Source organism: Taudactylus pleione, unplaced genomic scaffold (assembly GCF_031769625.1).
Source record: "Taudactylus pleione unplaced genomic scaffold, aTauple2 ptg000946l, whole genome shotgun sequence".
Taxonomy (NCBI): Eukaryota; Metazoa; Chordata; class Amphibia; order Anura; family Myobatrachidae; genus Taudactylus; species Taudactylus pleione.
Genome location: NW_028285347.1, coordinates 2,660,959 through 2,673,021, shown reverse-complemented (window position 1 = coordinate 2,673,021; position 12,063 = coordinate 2,660,959). Strand labels below are relative to the sequence as shown.

General features: G+C 45.0%; 1 protein-coding gene across 1 annotated transcript in view; it reads left to right on the top strand.

Moving 5' to 3' along the window:
* Positions 1-2,321: 2,321 nt before the first annotated feature.
* The window catches only part of LOC148473259 (uncharacterized), a 34,202-nt gene continuing 24,460 nt past the window's right edge, over positions 2,322-12,063 (top strand). Inside the window, exon 1 of the mRNA XM_088459872.1 lies at positions 2,322-2,406. The gene's annotated coding sequence lies outside the window, so the exon portion shown is untranslated. The remainder of the gene's footprint in view (positions 2,407-12,063) is intronic.

The window sequence follows — 12,063 nt, the reverse complement described above, 5'->3', positions numbered from 1 at the left end:
CACGTGCAAACTCGAACCTATCCGAGCCTGCACATCCCTACTACAGGGTCACTACTACAGGGGCATTATATGGGGGCACTACTATATGATTTCTTCCTTTCAAATCAAGCGGGTAACGTCGGCGTATCTAAATATATTTTGGGGTAAAAGGTAAAAAAGTTCCCTGACCCCTGGTATAAGCAATATTACCTTTTGTGTTGTTTTGTGACATTTTAATTTTAAACACACTGTAATGTTAAAAAAAACTATGCTTAGCACAATGCAATGTATATATAAGCTAAACAAGGGCAGAACTACAGAGGTGCAGCCACTGTGGGGCCTAGCCTGAAGGGTATACTACTGTAGGTAACATCGTATTACAATAATACTGTAATGTTTACAAGAGACCAATGCAAAGATAAGATAGAAATAAAAAATAGGTTTAGACTGAGCATACATGATTTAGAAGGGAGCTATATGAAAGGATGAAGTGGGTGTGGCTTGATGACATCATTCATGATAGGATGGGCCAGGCAAGCAGGATGACAACATAAATATCATCATAAAGTTCCTGCTCACTCAGAGCCAGATACATCATTGCGGTTTTTGGGGTCAAACCTCCGAAAATGAGGTATTCGAAGTTTAGGCCTCTTAAAGCAAATGCACCAAGCTCTGGAATGCCTATGGGCTTCTAGTCACAATGTGCTGCGAGAGAGCCCTCCCTGAAAGTCGTTCTATTGCAAAGGGCAGCTCTCAAGGTAAGTCATGCATACCAGCGTTATTTACGCCGGCATGTACCGAATGATTGGCGGTACGCATCACATGCAAATGCGATGCTTCATGCATCCTGCCCTCTCAGGGTCTGATGCAGAGCTGGACACATTTTTGCGGCAAAAAGCAGGCATAAAATGCGCTTGATTGCAAATGTAATTTGCGCTGGTTGCAGCGCTGGACACATGTCAGGGCACTTAAGCACTGCTCCCATCCTAAAGCCGCGTATCCACTTGCCAATTAAAATTAGCAATTGAACGATATCGTTATCGTTCAATCGCTCATTAATCGTGCATGATTCCGGCATCAAACTGTCAAAAACGACAGGTCGTTTTCGACATCAATCATCACCTCTGCCGATTACGACAGATTGACCATGTTCAGGGATGAGGGAGGTGTTGGCACTACAGGGGATGAGGAACGACTGTACCATTACAATGTTGTAATCAATCATACTGTCGTTCCACTATCTGCTTGTGGATAAGATCCTTAAGTTAGTAGTCTTCCGGACAAAAAGACAGAATAGGCCATTGTGGATAAGAGTCCTTTAGGATTTAACTAGGCTTTGTTTTGATTTTTCCCCTTAACTGACTGTCCCAAGCATTTTAATGTAAAGGAATATGTGTAATGTAAAGGTGCCCACACACATAGCGATATTTTACCCGATCTGGCCGATTCTGACGAATCGTGACGACAGATCATGTAAAATATGGCCAAATCGTGAGGAAATCGTGAGTCCTAACTCACGATCACGATGCGATGCGCGTCCCCGCTGGTCGCGCATTGCCGTGCAGTAGGGCAGATCTGACAATCTCGGACAAAATGCACTGGGAAAAAGAAAGTTAAGAAGCGCGATAGATCTTATGCTGTTTACTCCAAATCGTGTGTAGGAGCTGCCGGGGGAGAGTTCAGGGGAAATCGCACACATCGTGGGATCGTGTGCAGATCGGTATGTGTGTGGGCACCTTTAATGTTGCACTATACCTTTTTGTTTTCCCCACCGATTTTCTTCTTCACTACAAGATGCCTGGACCGATGATGCATGATGGAGTTCTGATCTGTATGAAAAACTATGCACAATTAATTTGAAATAAATAACAAAATATGTCAATTATCCTCACGTAAACTACATCACAAATCAGGTGCATATAAAATTCCAGTATCGTAAAGTATCTGACACCAAAAATGTATGAACCCTATTGAACATTGCTGAACATCTTAAAATGGTGTGATGTTTCCAGAGGTCCAAATATAATTCCGATAACGTACATCTGAATCCCTGATCTCCAGTGTATGCTGTATCTACACTTTACCAGATATTAAGGCATAGAAAACAGGACCACATTAATTAAAGCGTAGGTTATATTTATCTTTCCAGTATGGCAGACTTTCCCAAACTCCACATTACAGTCTAGGTTTTAAGGCTATACATGCTTGAGTCCAGATGTTTAAATCAAATTGGCTGAGGTACTAATTAAGTCACCTGTGCTCAACCATGGATATCCTTAAAACCTGGACTGTAATGGAGTTTGGTAACCTCTGCAGTACTTGGGTTCAATTCCCACCAAGTTCTCAAGTTCATGTATAGTTCTCAACATGTCTGCACGGGTTTAATTCAGGTGCCGTGGTTTCCTCCCATATTCCAAACACATAAAGGTAGGTAAACTGATTTTGACAAAAAATTAACCCATGTGGTATTGAATATAGAGTGTAAGCTCCACTGGGGCAGAGACTGATGTGAATGACCAAATATCCTCTGAGAAGCACTGTGGAATATGTGTGCGCTATATAAAATACTGTTAATAGTAAATAACATGTAAGCTAAATGTATGCATTACAATGAAATACAGTGTCTGAACACAGCCATCACTGAGATTTCTAGATATTTAACAGCCATATACAAGAGTTCTTGTGAATTTCTCTTAAATATGAAGGAAAAGTTTACAATCTAAATTGAAATATATAGTTCTTATACACACAGTAATTCTAGGAAAAAAAATTAAATGTAGTTCTAGGATAAATATAATACAGTAACTTACAAATCACGCTCTGTTGATGTAGAAGGTGAATCCTATGGCATCCTGTAAGCTGTCCCCAAATGCATGGATAAAGCCTGTATACAAAAGATTTTTCAGTCAGATCTCCTTTCCTCATTAGGAATGTAAGGAGGAGCCATCTTACAGGAAGAGGCAGCAGTTTTACCATAGGCCATAAATGCAGACAGTGATTACCATACTGCAGACACAGAGGCCCTGATTCAGAGCCGCTCGCTATTTGCGGTCGTTCGTTCAAAAACAAGGGGTGGCTATTCAAATGATCCGTTCGCTCATTGCGGTCTGTTCACGCCTCTAAGTCTGAACGAACGAGCAAAACTTGCGGTTGTAATTTTGAAAAATATGCCCCCTGGCCGCTCGCACCATACGTCATGTCCGCTATTTAATAGATTAATCGAGTACATCGAACAGCGTATGAACTGCTCGCTATTCTTGTGGCTGGTTTTTTCAACCGCTATTTTGCGAGCAGTTCTGTGTAAAAAAAAACCCAAGTGACGTGGTCAATGATGCTGCTGGATTAATTATGCACACCCCTAAAACGCCCGTTTTGACCTTTAAGCACGCCTGCGTTCTGATCTCCACTCCCCGTTTTCAAGCACCTTCCCCTGTTACCACCCACATACGCCTCCTTCTGTCACTCAAAATAGCAGGCATTCGCTATATAGCGAACAAATGATTTTCGGCCGCAGTGACTGGTTCGCGCATGCGTATTACAATCCGTACGCATGCGCAGATGTGCGAACATCGGTCAGAACGAACGAGCGTCCGCTTACGAGCGGCTCTGAATCAGGGCCAGAGCAGAGTATATTCATGTGGTGTGAGCCACTAATTATCCCACAGGCAGAAATCCTGAAAACATGACACGGTGGGTGTACTTGAGGACTAGAGTTGAGAAAAACTGAAATTAGAGTAACATTATGGGCTGGGCAGAATATTTCTTTGCTCTTTTACAGGCCTGTTTAACAAGACTGAGCGAGAAGAATTCCTATCGTTGCTTATCGCAGCAATAGAAATTATATTTTTTATCCAATTTATCATGGAAATATTGGCGAGGCAGCATAGGACTACTCAGCTCTATGGCGATAATGGTAGGCAGGGGTAAGCAGGCTCTGAATGCTTTGCTTCCCTCGGCGCATAGGTGAACTGTCCTTGCCAGCACACACAAACGCAGTCCACTGGAAGACCGGACATCCAGATGCACTTCCATTCAAAAAAAAATAAAAATTAAAAAATAATATATTAACACGTGGAAAAAAAAGTATCATTTATTTAAATAATAAAATATCATTATTATTATCATCAATAAAATATCATTATTATCAGTAAAAAAAAAATCCAGATCCACCTCTATTGCCATTCTGAAAATGCAGTAGAGATAGAAGAACAGGTGGCGGTACATTTATCACTCCTGTCTCCGTGCTTTGCTACCATGGGGTTAGTTAAATAGGAATAAGCCCTTTCTCAGGCAAAAAAAAGTCCTTTCTCTATTTGTAAATAGTGATCTAAGGGCCTGATTCAGACCCACTCGCAAGCGGCTGTCCGCTCGCAAGTGGGTTGATGTTGTGCACTGCGCATGCGCACGACGGCGGGAGCTCCGTCGTGCGCATGCGCCAGACGCGACGAGCGAAGGACTTTCCTTCGCTCGGTGTGTCTGATCAAAGGGGGCGTGCTGTCGATGTTGATTGACAGCACGCCCCCTTTGGTGGGCGTGCCGGGGGCGTGCCTCCCTGACGGGGGCGTTCCTAAGGGAACGCCTACCGTCAGAAGCCGGCCCACTGACATCACTAGTGATGTCAGTGGGAGTGATTTTGGCTCTGATAGAGCCAAAATCACTCCGGGCCTTGCGGTTGGAAAACTCAACCGCAGGCTCCGGCTCGCAGTGGCGATGTTCGCGATGGTCAAGACCGTCGAGGCCATCAAACTGCACGCTCGTATAGGCTGTGGGTGGTGACCCACAGCTATACGAGCGTCCAGGAGGACGCTCCATAATTATGGAGGGCGGCCCTCATTCAGAGCGTGCGCTCTGCTCAGAGCGTACGGCTCTGAATGAGGGCCCAAGGGCCTAATTCAGGTTGGGTCGCAACCGGCCACTGCGAAAATATGCTAAGGAATGCATTCACCCTGGCATCGCAGCACTAGATTTAGACGCCAAGCACTACATAATGCCGCCCCTTACCCTCTTCTCACATCCGTACTAGCGAAATCATCTGTAACATCGGAGCTGCACGCACACTTGTGGTTGACATGACCCTGCGCAGAAGTTGCTAAACAGTGAGTACTCAGGCTGCCTGTGGGTTCGCTGTGAATAATTTATGCACGTCCCTGCAATGGCGTTCGAATGCACAGACACGCCTGTGTTCGCACGACCACCCTCCATCACCACCCACAAACGGCACTTCCAATCACTGAGTGGTGGGTCTGCGTACTGGCTGCGATCACATTCCCGATCGTAGCGCCTGGTTCACGCACGTGCACTTAGGGCCATATTAAATTTGGAGCGAAAAGTCCGTTGCTGGACTTTTCGCCGTCATCTGAGGTTTTGCCTTCGAAAACTTATCGCACGTGTCCCCGCGTATCCCCGTATCCAATTCCAAATTGGCGAAAACGGGACCGGCGAAAACAAAATAGGTGAAAAGTCCTGCAGTTTTTGGGGAAATCAGACTGACACCCCCCTAAAGATGCTCTGACATGGGGGTTCACTATGGGTACCCCCGAATAGCCCTGCAAAAGGTATTGGGGTCTTTGAATGGTCTCAATTTGAGCAATTTAGCGTCTTTGGGACAGTGGTGAAGAATAGCATTTAGCAACTTTTTTGGGGAAAATAAGTAGTTTAATTAAATTTGGGGTACATGAAAATGGGTGCAAGTATATTTAAAAATCACTAAAGTCAAGCATTCAAAAGCGCCAAAAACGCACCTTTAGCAAGCACCTGCACGTCCCCCATACTTGCAGCGCGAAAGGCTATTTCGCTAGTTTTTTATTTTATTCCCCACAGTTTGAATTTCTCCGCCCACATTTTCCAAGTGCTTTTTTGGGGTGTCCTTTGTGTTTTTGATGTGTTTTTGACGCAGTTTGCGTCAAGGGGGGTGTACAAAGGGTTCAGAGTGGTTTCCGCACCTCTGCACTCTTAAAACCCCAAATCATTGCATTGCGTTATCGCACCGGCGAAAAGACGCTAAAATTCAATACGTGGATAAGTGAAACCGGCGAAAATTACGTCATCAGTGACAAAGTTTAGCCGAAAATGGCTTTTCGCTCCAAAGTGAATACGGCCCTTAGTCTTATACGCATGCGCAGATTTCACACATCGGCTGGCTGCGTGCAAACGCGGCATTGCGATCCAACCTGATTCAGGCCCTAAGTCAGGCCTGACCAACTTGTGGCACTCCAGCTGTCTGGAGTCCCAGCATGCCCTACCACAGTTTTTCCTATTACACCATGCACTTTAATAATTAAACTGAGGGTTTTAGTGTAATGTAAATACATGGGGGCTGCGTCCAAATCAAAATCAGCACAATTCCTACCTTTTGAATTGTATGCTCACAACACTTACAAGAGACAACATCTATGTACTGTAGGTTTTATTGTTACTTTGTACTATTAGGTTTAAGGGGTATGTTTACTAAAGTGCGGGTTTCTAGAAGTGGAGATGTTATCCATAGCAACCAGATTTTACTTAACATTTATCTAGCACCTAGAAGGGCCTGATAGCTAGAATCTGTTTGGTTGCTATGGGCAACAACATCACTTCTAAAAACCCACACTTTAGTAAATATACCCCTAAGACAGGTTCTCCTAATCAGGTTTATGGCCCAATTAGTATGAGCATTGAGAGACAGGAAACATGTAATTGTAGCTCATCTGTAAAGTGGGTTCCCCGTCTCCTCAAAAGGGAAAAAGATTTTTACTTGGAAAAACAGATACTTTTTATTTTGTTTAATTTTCGGACCTTTGTGGCTGTATCCACCTTCCGCCGCACTAAAAACATGATGAAAAATAAATTATTGTATAAATTTATATTTAAGTGTATTTTTGTTACAGGTATTTTTGAGGGACAGACTGTCTGGCAATGAGTGTTTGTGTTATATTTAGTGGGAGGTAGTCGCTTTGTGATTGAGCATGTGGTCTGAAGGGAAGGTGTTAGAGTAACAACAGTCTGTAGCTGAATGCACAGCAGGAGGTTTCCTGTCCTCCCTGTGTACATCTGAAGTATACTAACAGTTTATTTGCTACAGTGCGGAATAATTGTAAATTGTGTTTACATCCAGTTTTAGTTGACGCCTTGCTTCTTGTGGAAATATCCCAATTGTGATAAATCACACGAATAGTTCTTTGGTGAATTGTAGATCACTGTTTACAACCAAAGTTAGATAATGCATTGCTTCCTGTGCTGTCCACTGACGCATTAATCAATCTTGTATCCCAGGCCAGACTTGTTGACATACTCCTGGATGCCATCCCCTGCCAGGGCCTGGCTGGCAAATTAAAGACTGGGTAGGTAAACACCCAGCACTGGCACATGAGCAGTGGCTCATTGTTAAACAGTGGTTTCAAGTATAGAACACAAGGGCTGACTTATCAAAGAAAGAAAACCCATTTTGGTAATTTGGCCAATAAAAGGACTTTTTCACTTGGGTAATGGGGCAGCACATATGGTGTAATGGTTAGCATTACTGTCTGACAGCACTGAGGTTGTGAGTTTGATTCCCACTACGTCCCTAACTGTGTGGAGTTTGTATATTTTCCTTGTGCTTGTGTGGGTTTTCTCCCACACTCCAAAAATATACTAGTAGGTTAATTGGCTCCCAACAAAAATTAACCCTAGTGTGTATATGTGTGTACATGTGGTCGGGAAAATAGATTGTAAGCTCCACTGGCTAAATACTGTCTGTAAAGCACTGCGGAATATGTTAACCCTTTCGACGCGCAGTCTTGAAAAAGCTCCAGGATAGGAGCGAAACGTGTCGAAAGGGTTAACCAATCCAGCGGGTCGTTCGTCATCATCGTTCATCGGGTTAACATGCAGGCCATCCTGACGATGTCGTCAGGTTGCTGCATGTTGGGGAATGGGGGAAGAGATCCCGGCGCTGAACGATATCGTTAATGACATTGTGCACACCAGCTGAATTATATCATTAACGATATCGTTCAGCGGGTGTGCTCAATGTCATGAACGACACACTAGACGATATCGCTCAGGGAGCATATCGTCTAGTGTGTACGCACAATGAGAGCCTGATTCAGCAAGGGTGGCTATTCTGCTTATACGCACGCAGCGGTGATATTCAACTGTCTGCATTCACAGCCTAATATAAGGATGCCTACTTCCCCTTACTCACATCCGTATGCTTTGGCAACAGCGAAGTAATCGGTAACATTGAGTAACATCGGACCCATACGCACAGTTAAGACAGGTCAGGTCTCATTCAGGAATTGCTACTTCAGCGCACTCCATGAGGCCTCAGGCTGTGTATGGTATCACTGTGGATAATTTATGCATGCCCCTGCAACGCCGTCCCAACTCACTGGCATGCCTACGTTCGCCCGACCACCCATCACCACCCACAAAAGGCACTTCCTGTCAATCACTCTGCAATGGGTCAGCGTGGTCACTGATCACAGCTTTCTGTTTGCACATGCGTATGCATGCGCAGTGTGACATAATTCCTGATTGCGTGCATATAAGCAACTGTGATCCTTGCTGAATCAGGCCCTACGTTTGTTACTTGCGGTTCACCACTACCCATGGCTTCTGATTTACCTTTATTGATGAGAACTTGGAACTGTTCAATTACAGCAACACTCAGGGGAGGAGAAGCCCACAGCAGTGTAGTGTATGCGGCCAGCATAGCAGAAGCATAGGTAAACAGCACATTGTGGCTCAGGGGCGTTTCTAGAAAGGAGGGGGCCCGTGTGTAGTCTCCGACACGGGCCCCCTCCTCTAGGTCCGGTGGCTGGCAGCGCACTGAGCTGTGCGCGGCCAGAGCCAGAGTTATAGACTCTGGGACCTAGAGTGCGCCCAGAGTCTATAGACTGTGCGCAGGTCACCGGGAAAATGGCCGAGGCGGCCATTTTCCCTGTACTGCGCATGCGCAAACGATGGGAAAATGGCAGCTGCGGCCATTTTCCAGACGTTTTTGCAGGGCCGACGTGGGAGTCTGGAGAGGAGAGTAATATTATGGGTGCAGGGTGTCCGGTCCCAGGGGCCCGTGTGCCCCGCACAACCTGTACCCATTATAGATACGCCCCTGTTGTGGCTATTGCAGCACATTGTGGCTATTGCAGCACATTGTGGCTATTGCAGCACACAGATAACCAGCATCTGCTACCGCCGCACCCCTGCTATAAATCAAAAGGCTCTCCGGAACCAACAATACGCCGAGGTCCCACTAAGTGATTGGAGAACCGATGCACTACAGGTACCATACTATCGCTGGTTAAACATGAAATTGATGGCCGTGTTGGACAAGCCCAGGGTACTATTCACCACGAAAATGGAATTATAATTGGGAGGACTTGCCCTATAATATACTATATTAATACTGGTGAGCATAAAGTATACCATCCAATTATTAAGGAACCCACATTAAGCAGAGACTATGGGCCTGATTCAGACCCGCACGCAAGTGGGTCGATGGTCACCAACTGCGCATGCACCGCCTCCGACGTGCGCATGTGCGAGACCCATCCAGCGACTGCTGCTCCGTCGCTACGGGTCTCGCTACAAGACGGGGCGGCTGTCGATGTTGATTGACAGCTCGCCCTGTTTTGTAGGCGGGGAGGGAGGGTGGCTGCACAAACGCAGGTGTTCCCTTAGGAACGCATGGCGTTTGTCACTAGTGATGTCAGTAGTGGACTTCCTGCTCTTTTCCTCACAAGCCCGATGGTCGCGATAATCGCGATGGGCTCCAAGCCGCTCGCAAAAGCTGTGGGTGGTCACCAGCAGCAAGCGGGTCTGAATCAGGCCCTATGCACTATGCATTTTTTCCATGGCACCGCTGGGCCAAAAGTTTCTTATTGAGAAATTCAGCAAAAATTTAATTGTGCTTATAGGTCACCCTAAGGCTCAGTTATGTGGTGGGTGACAGGGCTGCGCTTCTTTTTGTCCACATATTTTATGATTGTCAGCCATTAGCACGAGTCTTGCCTATTACACTGACTAAAAATCATTTTATTTGGTACTGGACCACCAACCGGAGGCACCACAGCAAGTGCCCTGAGGCACCCCAGGGTGCCACGGCACACAGTTTGGGAACCACTGCACTAGAGGAATCTTTATATGTAGCAGTGTGCTGGACACATTGTAATACAATATCTTATGAACGGTCAGATGCATTTTATCTATGTTTATTGCCTTTGTTTTGTTTTTAAATAAATGTGTATATGTGATTTAGAGAAACCTATTCAAAGTGCGTTGTCTTGGAGTCATCCTGGACTCTTCCCTCTCCTTTAAACCACACATTCAGAACCTCTCACAGTCCTGTCGTTTCCATCTCAAGAATATTTCCAAGATCAGACCCTTTCTCACCCAGGATGCTACCAAAACCCTAGTACATTCACTGGTCATGTCCAGACTGGACTACTGTAACCTTCTCCTAGCTGGCCTCCCCAAATCCCATCTCTCTCCTCTCCAGTCTGTGCTCAATGCTGCTGCTCGGCTCATCTTCCTCTCCAAACGCTCTACATCTGCCTCCCCTCTTTTGCAAACCCTCCACTGGCTCCCATTCCCTTTCAGAACCCAATTCAAGGCTCTTACACTCACTTACAAAGCCCTCACCCATTCCTCTCCCATTTACATCTCTGATCTCATCTCCCTTCACTCTTCTGTCCGCCCTCTTCGTTCACTTAATACACGCCGCCTTTCATGCCAATTGATTACTTCCTCCCACTCCTGCCTCCAAGACTTTGCCCGTGCTGCTCCTCACCTTTGGAACTCCCTCCCTCTCCCTATCAGACTCTGCACCTCGCTACCATCTTTCAAACGAGCTCTTAAGACCCACTACTTCATTAAAGCCTTCCAGCTCTCATCCTAACTTGCTGCTACATCTGCCTTTCTCCCGGCCCACCCCATTCTGTGTCACTCCTGTTTGTCTTCCCCTCCCTTAAAGAATGTAAGCTCTTTCGAGCAGGGCCCTCTACCCTCTTGTGCTTCTCCCTACTGTAATTTAATTTATCTCTTACTAGCCACTAGGGCAACTAACACTTGGCTGCTTATGCGGACGTTAATGGTTAATGTCACTAATATAGCAATGTTTATCCATGTCCTGTATTGTATTGTATTGTATTGCATTGTAAGTCAATGGTTACTTTTTTGTCTATGTACTTTGTAAGGTGCTGCGGAACACTTGTGGCGCCATATAAATAAATGATAATAATAATAATAATAATAATAATAATAATAATAATAATAATAATTTGGCTCAATCAAGCATATACATTTAATCAATTATACCTAATTATCAGCATCATTGCGCTCTCCTATCTATATAGTTTTGTTCCTAGAATAGTCTCAGAATTGCAACTGACATATAGTCCAGCGGCACTGCTGAAATTGGTATTTTTATATTTTAGTATATATATATATATATTAGGGGTGTGCACCGGCCACTTTTCGTGTTTTGTGTTTTGGTTTTGGATCTGGATCTTTCTTCGTGTTTTGGATCTGGATTGGTTTTGCCAAAACCACCCTTCCGTGTTTTGGGTTCTGGGTTTTGTGTTTTGGATCTGTATTTTTTTGAAAAAAAGCATAAAAACAGCTAAAATCACTGAATTTGTGGGTTTTTCTGCTCCTATGCTATTATTAACCTCAATAACCTTAATTTCCACTCATTTCCAGTCTATTCTGAACACCTCACACCTCACAATAGTGTTTTTATGTCCAAAAGGTTGCACCGAGGTAGCTGGATGACTATGCTAAGAGATACGAGTGGGCGGCACAAACACGTGGTCCATCTAGGAATGGCACTGCAGTGGCAGACAGGATGGCAGTTTGAAAAACTAGGCCCCAAACTATACATAATGCAAAGAAAGAAAAGAGGTGCAAGATGGAATTGTCCTTGGGCCCTCCCACCCACCCTTATGTTGTATAAACAGGACATGCACACTTTAACAAACCAAACATTTCAGCGCCAGGGTCTGCCACACGACTGTGGCTGAAATGATTGGTTCGTTTGGGCCCCCACAAAACAAGCTGGCAATTAATCTGTTCCTGCACAAACTGGCTCTACGGAGGCAAGATGTCGTCCTCATCCACCGTTTC